Genomic DNA, 16,330 nt, shown 5'->3' on the forward strand with positions numbered 1-16,330 from the left:
TCTGCTGTTCCCCCTGCTTGTGCTTTCTCTCACTCTCTCTGCCACTGTGAAATAAATAAATAAAATCTTTAAAAATAAATAGTAATAGGTGTTGTATTAATCAGGGTTCTCCAGAGAAACAGAATCAATAGAATAAATGTAACTTGTAATATATAACATATATTATTTCACGTATGATGTGCCTATAATAAATATTTGTAAATACATAAACTTTATTTATACATAAATAGACTATTTAGAAGGAATTGTCTCATGCTATTATAAGAGAATGGGCAAGTCCAAAATCCTCAGAGCCAATGTCTTGTTTCAAGTACAAAGTCTAGAAGCTGCTGTAGCACAAGAAAGAGCTGATGTTTCAGTTTGAGGGCCAGAATTATCTCTTACTTAGGGGAAGGGGAAACTTTTCTTCTATTCAGGTCTTCAACTGATTAGATGAGGCCCACCCACGAATGGCTTCATTCGGCCTATTGATTTAAATGTCAACCTCACCCAAAAATACCCTTACAGAAATACCCAGAATAATTTGACCAAATATCTGGGCACCCGGTGGTTGACTCATAAAATTAACTATAACAAGTATATTGATTATGCTTTTTTTCCTTTTAAACTACATAAGGCTCATTTCCCGAAATTCTGTTTAAGGCCAATCCAAGGGTATGTTCCATAAGCATTGAAAACGAGAACCCCTATTCGAAGAGAAGGATGCATCTTCCCAAAATTACCTTCCTACATCTGACCACTGAATGTAGAATGGAACACTTTAGTATTACACCTTTATTACTTCAGACCGTGGCTGGTCTAAGTACCAGAAACACCTTTTCTTTTCTTTTTTCTTTTTTCTTTTTTTTAAATTTTTTTTAAAGATTTTATTTATTTATTTGACAGAGAGAGAGACATCCAGTGAGAGAGGGAACACAAGCAGGGGGAGTGGGAGAGGAAGAAGCAGGCTCTCAGTGGAGGAGCCCGATATGGGGCTCGATCCCAGGACTCTGGGATCATGCCCTGAGCCGAAGGCAGACGCTTAATGACTGAGCCACCCAGGTGCCACCAGAAACACCTTTTCTAAATGTGATTTTTTTGTTCTTAGAGCTATACATTATCATCCTTTCTTCTCTCTCTCTCTTCCTCCTTCTAATATTTATTAAGTATCTATTATATGTAAAGTAATAAAACTAGAAGGATGACCATGAAAGAAAGGGTCTGCATTTTTTCTCCACAGGCTTTCAAAATGTTCTCTGAAGCGGCCTTGTGGTGTCAGTGAGTCCCCTTGTGTTTTAAATTTTACATAAAAAAATGGAATTGTTGGTGTGAATTATTGGGATGAGCCACAGTGTGCTTTTATAGCTTTTATTAAGGTAGTCTTATAGAAAATTTCTAAAACAATTATAAGAGGCTATTTTGTAGTATTGTGTAACCATGTATTTTGACCCAATGAGTTGTGTTTTTTGGTGTGTGATTTCAGCAAAGAATCCTCAAATTTAAATAAGGGAGTTAAATGCCACACATGCCAACTTTGCATTCCTTTGGGTTCTGTTAGTCATTATCAAAGTTAGTGCTTTTACGTGGCACGTTTTCCTTTAGAATGTCCTTCCATCAAAAGGGTGGGTCCTTTCATTGTTCTCTCCTAAATCCCCTGCAACCTCACCAGCATCATTAAACAAAGAAAGATAGAACTCGCCTCTCTGTTTGATCATGGTGGATTTACCCCCTGGTGCAAAAGTTTCTCAAATGGGCCTCCGAAAGATCAACTGGGCACTCAGGGAAGAAAATCTAAAGTGTTGAGAACCAAGAATTATTTAGAGTAGGTTGTCGGTTTTATGATCTGGAGGGATGGAAGCAGGAAAAGAGCTCATTATATGCAATTAAAAAAAATCGCTTTCAAGAAGAAAGGAAAATCAACGAGGAAGGGAAATAGAAGTGTTTATTAACAACTTCCATCCGGGATCTGGATTACTATGGGGCCGCGGAGGGAGGTGGGTTCCTGATGAACCCTTTCCTAACTTATCCTCACTATTCTTGTAAATTGTCCAGCACATACCAGGCACTGTGGGTAACTCAGAGATGTCTGAGGAGGACTGCTGAGACTAGTCGATTACAACACAATATAAAGGGCCACTGGGTCCCGCGAGAGGGCTCGGCAGAGGGAAGGTGAGTCGAGTCTGGAGACGCTCAGGGAAGACCTCTGCGTCTGCTGTGCAGGAAAGCGGCGGATCTGGCGCTGGATGTGGACCCAGAAGCTAAGTGTGTTGCTGGGTTGGAAGAACAAGAGCAGGCACGTGCAGAAGCTAAATGACGGTCCAGGGGGAGCAACGGCGAACAGGGAGCAGAGTCAGAGGCAGAATCTGAATGTGACAGATTTCTTTTAATAAGGCCCCAAGAACCCTATTAAGCTGTCTCTCCTTTGCTGAGGAAGATACGGGAAGCTCCGGCCTTCTTGGCCAGGGACCCCTGCACCGTCCCGCCAGGTCTCCCGCCTGCCTGTTGCTGCAGCCCGGCGGCCGCTGGCCGCTCTGCTCTGGCAGCGGTCCCGGAGCTGCATGAGTCAGTTTTGCGCTGAACCTCGGCATAATGGAGGAAGGTGCTATTTTGGGATAACAGGCATATGATCAGCTCTTTTTTGGGCAGATTTCACAGGCCGCGATGTTTGCAGAATGAGTGACTTTCCAGAATTGCCTCCCTTTCTGCTAGAGCACAGAGAACAGTTTCACGAAGTCATTGTTGCCTCTCCAGCAGAAAAAGATTTCACATTTGACATTGACAGGCCATTAATTGTGTTAACAACTGTAATAGCCTCAGAGCAGTTTAATGGAAGATGTTTATGTGTGGTTAATAAGTAACATTCTATTTTTTTCAATGGTAGAAATGAAAGTGGAGACTAATTTGGAAGGTGTGGAGAGGCTCCGAAGCATCAGAAGGTTAATGGAATCATGGAACCCTAAATGAATAGAACTTCCCATCCGTTCCCCCCTCCCCTTTCTCTTGCTACGTCAGTTGCCTTCCTAGTTATTTGCTTTCCTAACCTTCTTCGATGCAAGCCAAAATGTGAGCTTCCAGCAGAGAATAGTTACTAAGAAGGGATATGCTAGGATACTTAAAATAAACATATATTCTTTTGGCAAGAAGCCAAAACCAATAAAATATTTTATAAAAAGATAAAAATGCTATATGCCTGTGCCTTGATTTCTAGGATTGTGAAGTTTAGGGACCTGCTTCCTCCTGGGTGTAGACAATACGGTCCTATGGATACAGTGGATCTTAATCTTATTTCCAGCGAGTGTACACTCTGGCATTTTCGTTTCCTGTGCTTGGCCAACCATACTTGGGAAAATCTTCTGGATTCAGTCTTGAATCAGGTGGCGAGATCAGAGGTGACCATAATGAAGTCCCTACCTTCAGAGACATTTGAAACGCCTGTATTCCAGAGAGGTCGCTCCACCCTTCACTCTTTTCTCTCCCTCTCTCTCTCTCTCTCTTCCTGGCAATTTCATCAATCGTATGATTTGGACTATCACTTCTGCATTTTCCCCCAAATATTTTATCTGTAACTAAAACCTTTTTTGATAAATTGAAGATACTCAGGTCTAAATATCTGCTGGAGCTCTCTACTTGAATTTCCACAGGCAACCCAAATTCATCACGTTCAACTTTGAGCCACCCATGTACCTCTCCCCATTGAAAACAAAAGCAAACACCATCAATGTGATGCTTCTCTTATATCCCTGTCTTGGTAAATGGCACCTCTGTCCTCTTGTTGCCTAAGCCAGGACCCTCATATTCTGTCCCCCTTAACTTTTTTTTTTTTAATCATGCTTTATATCCCTTATTTCTTAAAATGTATGTACTCTGATTCCTAGTTGCCTTTAGATAGCTTTGCAGTCCTCGGCTGGGCACTGCTCAGTTCAGGGCCTTATCATTTCCGTTCTGAAAACAGTCATGGAAGTTCTGTTGGCCTCACACCCTCAGTCTTGTCCCTCCCCAGTCACTGTTTCCACACACATCTTTCTAAGTTACAAATAGGATTCATAGATTACCTTTTATAATCTTCCAGTAACTTCCTGTTACATTACCTGTGGGATAAAGTCCAAACTCATTTGCATGGCCTATGCCTCTCTCAGTACAGAGAAGTGTGGGGTCTAGAATCAGACAGAGCTGAGTTCAAATCCTGACTCTGCCATCTACCAACTGTGTGCTGTTGAGTGTCTTTTTTGTGTCTTGGTAAGCCCTACTTCTGTTCCCCAACACCTGCTTCTCTTCTATTTCCGGGCATTACCCTTCTCTCTCCCTTGAAGTTAGGTGTGCCCGAGTGACCTGCTCTGATAGAGAAATGTAAGCAGAAATGGTCTGTGTCACTTCTGTGTGGAGACATCCGGTTACTGGCACTGGTCTCTCCTGTCCACTTCTTCCTCCGATGAATGCGAAAACACGTGCTGATAGGAAGATGCTATAACGAGTAAGGACTGCAAGCCAAGCCAACACAGATAGAGCCGCTGCCCTGGGGAATGACCCAGATCCCAACAGACTATGTGTGGATGAGAAACAAACATTCACTGGGATGAAGCAACTGAGATCTGGGAGTTGTCACCTCAGTGCAGCTCTGCCTAAACTGACGCCTTAGGTATGGCTATGAGAATTGCATAGCGTATGATGGCACCTGTTGGGGTGCTTGGCACAAAGCAAGTGTGCGGGTGATGGGAGCAGTAACCATGGGTGCCTTTCCAGCTTTCCAGACAAGACCCTTTTTTCCCTCCTCCTCCTCCTCCTCCTCCTCCTCCTCCTCCTCCTCCTCCTCCTCCTCCTCCTCCTCCTCCTCCTCCTCCTCCTCCTCCTCCTCCTCCTCCTCCTCCTCCTCCTCCTCCTCCTCCTCCTCCTCCTCCTCCTCCTCCTCCTCCTCCTCCTCCTCCTCCTCCTCCTCCTCCTCCTCCTCCTCCTCCTCCTCCTCCTCCTCCTCCTCCTCCTCCTCCTCCTCCTCCTCCTCCTCCTCCTCCTCCTCCTCCTCCTCCTCCTCCTCCTCCTCCTCCTCCTCCTCCTCCTCCTCCTCCTCCTCCTCCTCCTCCTCCTTCTTCTTCTTCTTCTTTTTATTTTTTATTTTTTTTAAAAAGATTTTATTTATTTATTCAACAGAGATAGAGACAGCCAGCGAGAGAGGGAACACAAGCAGGGGGAGTGGGAGAGGAAGAAGCAGGCTCCCAGCGCAGGAGCCTGATGTGGGGCTCGATCCCATAACGCCGGGATCACGCCCTGAGCCGAAGGCAGACGCCTAACCGCTGTGCCACCCAGGCGCCCCTTCTTCTTCTTTTTAAATCATCAGACTTTATCCCAAAGGCACCTGTCCACTTGGTGTTTCACATCTGGGCATCTTTTAGACACTCTGATTACTCTGCACGCACTGTTTGCCACAATGCTGCTCATCGGATGAAATTGACCCAACCCTCAACCCGACTTAATTGTGACCTCTGTGGAGGCTTTCCTCAAGCCTGCTCTACCCACAGCCCAGAGGCGGGCCCTTGGGCTTCCCTGCAGAAGACCTCTCCTTAGCACTTCCACACTCCACTGATCTCATTCTGTCTGTCCCTCTTACTGGCTTGTGGGCCTTCTCAGAAAAAGACTCTGTCTTGTTCATCTCTACAGTCCTCAGATCCTAAAACAGTGTCTTCCACAAAGTAGATATTTAATAAAATGTGAAAGTAAATTAATGCACTCCCCAAGTGACTGGAATAAGGTAAAAATGCTCTCATTTTCCTGAAGCCCCTCGGTTCTCTATTTCTTTTCACACTCAGCATGCTTTTGACTTGATGACCATCGGCCGGTCCAGTTTTCTTACTTTACAGACGAGGAGACCAAACCCAAGGAAGGACACAGGTGGCCCGGCATGACAGTGGCAGACTGTGGGGCAGAAATAAGATATTGTTGCTCTGTAACAACTAAATGTGGAAGGGCCAGCGAGTCCATAATATGTGTATGTGTGAGCTCATGCACAAGTGAGTGGAGATAAAGTCATGAGATCATCGTCGTGGATTAAATGGTGGCCCCCAAAATGTATGTCTAATCTTAACCCTCAGTGCCAGCAAATGTGACTTGATTTGAAAAAAGAATCTTTACAGTTGTAATTCTTGACATACCACCCTGATGAGATTATCTGGGTGGGCCTTTAATCCAACGACAAGTGTCCTTATAAGAGACACAGAGAGGAGAATACCACAGAAAGATGGATGCAGAGAATGGACCTCTGGATGCATCAGAGGCTGAAGAGGCAAGGGAGAGTCTCCCCTAGTGCTCTGTAGGGAACACAGCCCTGGGGACACCTAGGCTTGGCGCTCTTAGCCTCTGGACTTGAACGGTTGTTTCAAGGTTGTTACAACAGCCCTAGGAAACTAATTCAAGTATCACTTGCAGAATAACTTATGTTTCTATCCCCCCTGCCCCGAGCATATTTCTTTCCAGTTATGCTTTCTATGATAGTCTTTCACAAACGTTTTAGTCTTTCTTATTAAAAAATGAAAGTCCTTTCTTTTTCCTTCTTTTTTCCTCTTTGCCCTCCAGTTATGGTGAGGCATTTCTTTCAGCCCTCAATCCCTTAAAACAGCCTCAGTTATATTTAAAAAAAATCTTAGGTTTTTTCCCCATTGAAGTTGAAACTACAGTATCCCCATTCATGTCTTTTCCCCTGCAGCACGTGTTCATGGAAACAACAAAATTTTGAGCTTCTGAGAGACTTCTGATACTTGGGGTAAAACTGCTCCTTTCTCTCAACAAAAGTCATGATCCTTGGCTTATGGACTTCACCGGGTGGCAGGGAGGGTCAGATGAGAGAAAGAATTTGTGGTAGTTTTGTAAACTGTGAGGTGCTATGTGGGGGTGATGTCACTAATAGTATAGCTGTTGATTAATATGTACAGAATACAAAATATATGAAATCTGAAAGTATTTAATACAAGGCATCTTCTGACTTCTGATCAAGCTGCTTTTAAACTATACTTTGCTGCCATCTTGTGGTCTTTCTGGTAATTGTCAGTATTCGTGGTTTTCATGGTCCATTGTTTTAGCTATGATTTTTCTAATTATAAAGTTTCAGAGATTTTTTTTAAACAGTGATTTTACCTTCCTTTTTACAAGGAAGATGGAGAATACAATTTTGAAATATTTAGTGTCTTTTTATGTTCTTATGTGAAAGATGCTAGGAGACTAGGCTTGGACATATCATTTGAAAAATTATGGCAGATAAATCTAGAGATGAAAAGATTCAGGCTGGTCAGAGAGACAGTGGACAGTGTTGCGGACTTTAGAGAGATGGAAGTACTTATCCTGCCCTGGAGGAGTCCACCAAGTACTGTTGTTGGAATGCCAACATTTCCTGCACATGAAGTTAAGTGTTCCTGTATTCTGGCTTCGCTGCCGCGTCCTGCTAACTCCTTTTCCCCAGTATCTCTTTCATTGCTTTGGTAATCTCCAGCCTCATGGCTCTTGTGTATTTCTGGTCCTTGCTAACTCTTGTCTGGACCATTTCAATTCCCATTCTCCCTATCTCCATTATCTCCCCTCTTGCTTTCATCTTGCACACTGCTCTAGATTCCCGTTCCTGCAGGACTATACAAACACTACAGGATGGTGAACAAGAGTAAGATCTGGAGACAGATTGCTGGCATTTGAAGTCCCAGCACCATCAGCTTCATTCGTAACCGGATACCCTGGGGCAGGTTACTTAAGCACAGGCATTTCAGTTTCCTCATCTGTGTAGTGACGACGATCCTGGTGCCTCCGTCATGTGTTTGTGAGAAAGGTTAAATGAGCTACTCCACATCCAAGTGCATAGTATTTAGTTAATGTCCACTTAATATTTGCTATTACTAGCCCTTCCTACTGGAATGGGAATGCCTTGAATACAAGACTGTCTTTGATTTGTGTTTGCGTCTTTGAATCCACGTAGCACTTTTACGTTTAGTTATTTGAGAATATTTTTGGTTATATAGGCAAAGCAGCACTAAGCTTTTGAAGGTACATTCAGTTCACTTCTGGGAACTCATGTTACATGACCAAAAAATGCCTAAGGCCATACTGCCATTTTAAAAAAAATGTGCAGAAAAATTCAATACTTGCTGTACTTACAGTGACTAAATAGTGATTCACATTTATTGAGTATCTACTATGTGATAAGCGATGTTCAAAATGCTTTATATGGAAAACCTTACTTAATACAAAACATTTGAGATCAATACTATTGTCAGCATTTCCGTTTTATATAGAGGAAACAAAGGTGTGGGGAAGTCCCACAGCAGGTAAGAAGAGGAAACTAGGTTAGAACCAATGCATTCTGTCTCAAGAGTTCACGCTCTTAAGTGACCTCTGTGCCATAAATACATCCTTCTTTAATGCCTGGTTTCAATTTTGGGGTGTTGCTTCTGAACATCAAAACACAGAAAATATTTTTTAAAAATTCCAGGGCACCTGGGTGGCTCAGTCGGTTAAGTTTCTGTCTTCGGCTCAGGTCACAATCCCAGGGTCCTGGGATTGAGCCCCACGTCGGGCTCCCTGCTCAGTGGGGCGTCTTCTTCTCTCTCTCCCTCTACCCACCACCCTCCTTGCTCATGCTCACTCTTGCTTTCTCTCTCTCACTCGCAAATAAGCAAATAAAATCTTTTTTAAAAATCCCAAGCCCAGTGGCATGTGGAATGCCACGCTCAGCACTGTATTCATGCTGCCCAGGCCTCAAGTTGAACTATGGTCACGGCCTTCTGTTGTGCTTAGATTGTTCTAAGTGTGGAGATGGTCTGGAGGCCCCAAGGGCCAAGGAATTCTAAGTTTGTTGCAGTAGGTAAAACAATGATTCCATTCCAATAGCATCTTGTCTCATGGACCACAAACCACTTGCTGCTCCAACTTCTGTTAGAAAGGTTTGCTCAGAATTTTGGGGCCCTGAGGCACAAAGCAGACTCGTGCTGAAAAAAACACATTCCCTGAGAAAAGAAGAGCAGACTGAGTTTCCTGGTGTTCCAAAAAGACTGAACAAGGGCTAGTTTTCAGACTTGATCCCATGGTCCTGATTTTTTTTACCCACAGGTACCGATTTTTATGGTATACACAATTATCCATCCTATAAATAATTATTAAGCATCTTCTAAATTCAAGGGACATTAAGCTGTCCTAGAGATTGTGTCTTCCCCAAGCATTCCTTAAGAGAAATCCTATCCATCTGATACACCTTACTGCACATAATAGTCCTTTCATTTTTTCATGTATTTGGAGTTAATTCAAAGCTACGTATGATCACGCCTACACAGAAGATGGTGCCAGGTGTCACCAGGAATATTAAATATGTTAGATGTATTTATTTTACTTTATTTTATTTTATTTTATTTTATTTTATTTTACTTTATTTTATTTTATTTTATTTCTTTAGAGAGAGAGAGAGCACGCACAAGTGGCGGAGAGGGGCAGAGGGAAAGGGAGAGAGAGAATCCTAAGCAGGCTCCACTCCCAGCATGGAGCCTGACTCTGGGCTTGATCCCAACACCCTGAGATCATGACCTGAGCCAAAATCAAGAGTTGGACACTTAACTGACTGGACCACCAAGGTGCTCCCCCCCCTTTTTTTTTTTACCCATTCTTGCTACTCATTGGCCACTACCTCATTCCTTCACTTTACTCAAGTAGCACTGACATGAGACTGAGAATGCAGCCAAATTTTGTTGAGGATTTGGAGGAATGGGCGAGGTTTCTATTCACAGATTACTTTCACCAACTTACCACAAGGAATTTCTCATTGGCCTCCCTTCTCTTCAGGATTTAGTTAAACACTACATAATGTTGGGACTCTGCTGTAGTTTGAATATTTGTGCCCCCCTCCCCCCCAGTTTGTGTTGAAAACCTAGTGATGGTAATAGGAAATGGGGCCTTTGGGAGATGATTATGTCCTGAGGGTGGAGCCCTCAGAAATGGTATTAGTGCACTTATAAAAGAGAGCCCAGAGAGCTCCCTCACCCCTTCCGCCATGTGCGGACACAGTGAGAAGGCACCAGCTGTGACCAAGAAGTGGGTCTTCCCCAGAACCCAGCCATGGTGGCACCTGAACTTGGACTTCCTAATCTCCAGAGAACTCTGAGAAGTAATTTCCTGTTTTCTATAAGCTACCCAGTCTGTGGTATTTTGTTTATAGCAGTCTGGGCTAAGACAGACACTATTCTTTTCTTGTCATGTCTCTTCACTCCTTTAGGACCCTATCCTCAGTTGCCTTTGGAAGTCTAATCCTAATAAAAACAAAAGTTGTCTTCTTAAGAAAACTTTTCTTCTTGTTAAACTAACTGACATTTTCCCCTGCCATATACAGAAAATTTGACCTTTGAAAAAGGCAGGCACACTAAGTGGTAATCATCTGTTAATAATGATAACCAAACACACGTATCTTGTTATACACGGTTCTTAGGCTTGAGATGAATTAGTTCATTTAATCCTTATAACAACCCTATGATATACATACTCTTATCATCCTTATTTTCTCAGATAAGAAAACTGAGCATAGAAAGGTTAGAATTCCAAACCACATGGGCTGGCTCCAAAGTCCATGCTTTTACTGTGGAAGTATTCTACCTGCCACTAAATTTATCTATTGATAATAACAGAGTTAAATATCGAACAATTATGTAGCTTCTCTCTTTGTTTCAAGACACTAATGACATATTCATGCTAATAAGGCACCACCCAGGTCCTCTGGATGTTATCGTATTCACACATTTGAACTTGCCAAGTCCTATTCAAGATGCCATCCTCGAACATTATCATTCTTCCTCTTTGGGTTTTCTTGATTTTTCCTTTTTAGAAAGTAATAAAAATTGAAAATAACCCAGCACTTCGTAGTCTCTAAAATCAAACCACTGACTGTAACTGGACGCAAGCTGGGGGGAAGATGGGATTGCATGAACAAAGTCATAATTGTGTGATCGAGTGCTGAATGTGTGGGTTGTGAGCTCGGGGGCAGTGTGTAAAGAGCGTGGTGAAGCTTCAAATTCTAAAATCATATAATCATGAGATGGGAGTGACCTTAAAGTTTGGGTTGTGTCATCCTTCATCAGATGATTGAATAACGTCTGTGTCATCATTTTCAGTTTATGCCATCTCTTGACATAGTCCACGAATTTGGGAAAGATCTAACTTTGTTATTTTGAACTGAAATCTCTTTACTTTCAACATCAACCACAGGTCCCAATTCTAAAACTCCTGGGATCACATCAACAAGTCCAACCCAGGTACACACGGCATGCAAAGACCACTGATATGTCCGGCATGGATCTTTATTTCTCAAGCTCCTTGAAGTGTTTCTGGGACAGGACTTGGAGTGTCCTCATCACCCTGGTCCTTTAGCATAAACTTCCTCCTGTGGAGAACACCATGTCCATGAATATGTCAGCTACACAGCATGGGTTTCCGCGTGGGAGCTCTGTGTGAGTGTTTGATGGAGGCTGTTTAAAACAAGAATCGAGTGAACAAAAGAGACAGTTGTTTGCAAGAAAAGGTTAGTGGCTAGAACATAGTAAGCCTCTTAGAAGTAGTATTGATATCACGCAAAATATATCTTTTTTCCCCAAATTTGTATACTATTTGACATAATGAATGGTACACCTATTTGCTGATAGCAATATGTTTTATTGAAAGTTATATATAATTGAAAGCCAATTATTTATCCCATGGTGACAAGATGCACTACCTAAATTTTGTTTGTCTATTAATAAGAGCCATGTCCAGTACAATTCTAGTTCATTGTCCTGGTAGACTTTATGAAGTAAAAATGCATACATTCGTTGTTTATTATTGTTTAATTAAGGTAAAATTTAAAGTGTGGGAAACACATATATCTTAAATACATCCATTAATATATTATATTATATAATATATTAATATAATATATAATGTACATTATATATGTTATATTAATATAATGAAGAATAACCTTTTTTTTAGGAGGGGGAGGGGCAAAGGGAGAAGGAAAGAAACAGGCTCCATGCTCAGTGTGGAACCTGACATGGGGCTTGATCTCACAACCCAGAGAACATGACCGAAGCTGAAACCAAGAGTCGGTCACCTGACTGACTGAGCCACCCAGCTGCCCCATCATGAATAATAACTTTCAATAATTCACTGGCATTTGAGAAATGGAACCTATGTAGCCAGCATATCAATCAAGACATATAACATTTCCATCACTCGAGGAAACTTTTTCATGCCCGCTTCTGGTCAGTTACCCTCACACCTCCATATATAACCAATCTTCCATTTTTTTTTTCAATCATAGATTAGTTTGGTCTGATTTTGAATTTCATGTAAGCGAAATCATACAGATATACAATTTTGTATCTGACTTCTTTTGCTCAACATAGTGTTTTTTTAAAGACTTTATTTTCAAGCAATCTCTACACCCAACAAGGGGCTCGAACCCACAACCCTGAGATTAACAGTCACATGCTTTACCTACTGAGCCAGCCAGGCACCCATCCCCACCTAATATTTTTGAGATTCATCATGTTATTAGGTATCAGTAATTTATTCTCTTTAAATTTTTGGGTACTCTTCTATTGTATACATATACCATAATTTTATTTACCCATTTTTATTTTGTTAGACATTTCAATTAATTCCAGTTTTTGATTATTTGGAATAGAGCTGATAGAAACTCTCATATACAAATACTTCTGTGCTATGTTTTCACTTGTGTAAAAACCTAGGAGCGGAATTGTCAGGTCATAGTGTAAGTGTATGCTTAACTTTATAACAAACTGCTGAACAGCTTTCTAAATATTTGAATGCTATTGTGAGTGATTTTTAGAAGTATTGTGTTCCAGTCATTTGCAACATACTATATTCCCAATGTATGAGAGTTCACATCCTCACCAAACATCAATATATAGTGTTTTCAGCCTTTTAAAAATGGAGTACCATCTCATCATTATTTTAATTTGCATTTCTCTGACGACTAATGATGTTGAAATCCTTCTCATGTGCTTATTGGCCATGTGTATATTTTTGTTTTTGAAGTGACTATTCAAATATTTTGCATATTTTAAAATTTAGATTGTTTTTCTATTATTGATTTGATTTGTAGAATCACATTTGTAGAACTGGAAACCACAAATCTTTCAGTGTCTATAGATTTGTCTATTCTGGGCATGTCATATTAAAGGAATCATAAATATCTTTTTTTTTTTTTTATGAATGGCCTCTTTCCTTTAGTGTAACATTTCAATGTTTGCTCATGTTGTAGCATGGATCAATACCTCATTCCTTTTTGTGGCTGAATGTTCCCTTGTATGGAAATACTACATTTTGTTTATCCTTTTTTTTTTCTTACATTTTGCTATGTTTGATTTCCTAAAATTTTATTAATGATTTTTTTGCACCTGTGTTCATGAGGATATTGATTTGCACTTTCTTTTCATTAATAGTTTTGTCAGTTTGGGAAAGTTTTTTTTCCCCCACTCCTTTAACTTGCGAACGATGTTATCTAAATTAGTATTCTTCCTTCCTAAATGGTATTCTTCCTTCCTAAATGTTTGATAGAGTTTAGCAGTGAAAGCAGCTCGGTTTGTGGGAAGGTTTCTCTTTTATTTACAAATTAAAATTCTTCATCAGACATAGGATTATACACACTTTTTTCTTTTGTCAATTTTGAATTCACGCTATTAAAGAAATTCATCTGCGTTAATTTGAATATACTGGCATGAGACTGCTCATAATATTCTGTTTATACTCATGTCGTATGTCTACAGGATTTATAGTGGCATGCCATATTTTATTCCTTGTACTGGTAATTAGTGTTTCATCTCCTTTTATCTACTTAGCTGTAGTAGGGTTTGGCAGTTTTATTACCTTTTCTTTTTTGAAAGATTATTTATTTATTTATTTGACAGAGATAGAGACAGCCAGCGAGAGAGGGAACACAAGCAGGGGGAGTGGGAGAGGAAGAAGCAGGCTCATAGCAGAGGAGCCTGATGTGGGGCTCGATCCCACAACGCCGGGATCACGCCCTGAGCCGAAGGCAGACGCTTAACCACTGTGCCACCCAGGCGCCCTGACAGTTTTTTACTTTTATACAAAACATTGGCTTTGTTAATTTTCTATGTTGTTTATTCTATATTTCATTGATTTCTGCTCCTTAATATTTCCTTTCTTTGATTTATTTGGGTTTAATTTGCTCTACATTTTTATGTCCTTTTAAGGTTAAACTTTAGATTATTGATTTAAAAATGATCTTTTCTAATATGCAAAGTTAAAGCGTATATTATTTATTTCTAAAACCTGATTAAGCGGGATCACACAAATGTATAGTGTTTTGTTTTCATTCACACATATTCTCAAATATTTTCTACTTTCCCTTGTGATTTCCTCTTTTATTTGTGTTATTTACAAGTGTGCTATAAAATTTCAAAATGTTGAAAACTTGCTTCATATCACTGTTGGTGAATTCTAATTTAGTACCATTGTGGTATTGCATACACTGTAAGATATAAATTTTTTAGAAGATTTTATTTATTTATTTGAGAGAGAGAGAGATGGACAGAGACAGAGAGAGCACACACACCCTCATTCATTAGTGGGGGGGGGAGGGGCTGAGGGAGAGGGAGAAGCAGGCTCCCCTCTGAGCAGGGAGCCAGACATGGGGCTGATCCTGAGACCCTCAGATCATGCTTCTGAGCCAAAACCAGAGGCTTAACCAACTCAGCCACCCAGGCTCCCCTAAATTTTTTTATTATTGAGATTTATTCTCTGGCTTGTCACAAATTTATCTTGAATATTGTAAGAATTTAAAAAGGATGTTTATTCTGCAAGTCTTGGAGTAGGGTACTATAAATATCAATTATGTCACATTGATTGAGGTAGTGCCCAAATCTTCTCTTTTCTTACTGAATTTTTAAATAATTAATAAATTTATTGTTTAGAGCAGTTTTAGGTTCACAGCAAAACTGAGAAGAGGGTACTGCATGCAACCCCCTCCCCTACATGCACAGCCTCCCCCATTGCCAGCACCCCCACCACAGCAGTACATTGGTTGTAATTGACGAACTTACATCGACACATCAGTATCACCCAAGGTCCATAGTTGATATTAGTGTCGACTTCTGGTGATGTACATTCTCTGGGTTTGGACAAGTGTATAATGTATCCATCTTTATAGTATCAAACAGAATTTTCATTAACTAAAAAACCCTCTGTGCTCTGCCTACTTATCTTTTCTTCCCCCTAAGCCCTGGCAACCACTCATCTTTTTACTCTCTCCATAGTTCTGCCTTTTCTAGAATGTCATATAATTGAAATGATGAAGTATGTGTAGCCTTTTCAGATTGGCTTCTCTCACTTCATAGTATGTATTTAAGTTTTTTCTCCATGCCTTTTCATGACTTGAAGCTCATTTCTTTCTAACAGGGAGTAGTATTCTGTTGTCTGGCAGGACCACAGCTTATTTATCCGTTCACCTACTGAAGGACGTCTGGATTGCTTCCAAGTTTCGGCAGTTATGAGTAAAGCTATGATAGGGGCAGCTGGGTGGCTCAGTCGATTAAGTGTACCACTCTTTTTTTTTTTTTTTAAGATTTTATTTATTTATGTGACAGAGAGACAGCCCGCGAGAGAGGGAACACAGCAGGGGAGTGGGAGAGGAAGAAGCAGGCTCCCAGCGGAGGAGCCCGAGGTGGGACTCGATCCCGCAACACCGGGATCACGCCTTGAGCCGAAGGCAGCCGCCGAACGACTACGCTACCCAGGCGCCCCAAGTGTACCACTCATGATTTCGGCTCAGTCATGATCTCAGGGTTATGGGATGGAGCCCCCAGTCAGGCTCCCCACTGAACAGGGGAGTCTGCTTCTCTTCTTCACCCTCTCCCCCTCCCCCTGCTCATGCACTTTCTCTCTCTAAAATATCTTTAAAAAAAAACCAAAAAACTACTATAGGGCAGCGTGGTGGCTTAGTCAGTTAAGCGTCTGACTTCAGCTCTGGTCATGAGCTCAGGGTCCTGGGATCCAGCCCCAAGTCAGGCTCCCCTGCTGAGTGTGGGGGGGGGGGTCTGCTGCTCCCTCTCCCTCTGCCCCTCCCCCCCCACTTGTGCGCTCTTTCTCTCTCTCTCTCAAATAAATAAATAAAATCTTAAAAAAACCTACTATAACCATCTCATTCATTTCTGGTGGGAATGGAAAATAGCACAGCTACTTCGGAAGACAGTTTGTCGGTTTCTTATAGAACTGAACATACTACACGACGTGCTCCTTGATATTTATCCAAATGAATTGAAAATTTATGTCTACACAAAAATCTGCATATGGATGTTAACCATTTCTTGTAGTGGGCTTTTTG

At 41.2% G+C, this 16,330-nt stretch overlaps 1 non-coding gene across 1 annotated transcript; it reads right to left on the reverse strand.

Annotated features, from left to right (window-relative positions):
• Window positions 1-12,401: 12,401 nt before the first annotated feature.
• On the reverse strand, window positions 12,402-12,474 carry TRNAN-GUU. The gene has a single exon. It is a non-coding gene; the product is annotated as a tRNA-Asn (tRNA).
• Between the last annotated feature and the right edge of the window lie 3,856 nt (window positions 12,475-16,330).

Source organism: Ursus maritimus, unplaced genomic scaffold (genome assembly GCF_017311325.1).
Source record: "Ursus maritimus isolate PB19 unplaced genomic scaffold, ASM1731132v1 scaffold_4, whole genome shotgun sequence".
NCBI lineage: Eukaryota > Metazoa > Chordata > Mammalia > Carnivora > Ursidae > Ursus > Ursus maritimus.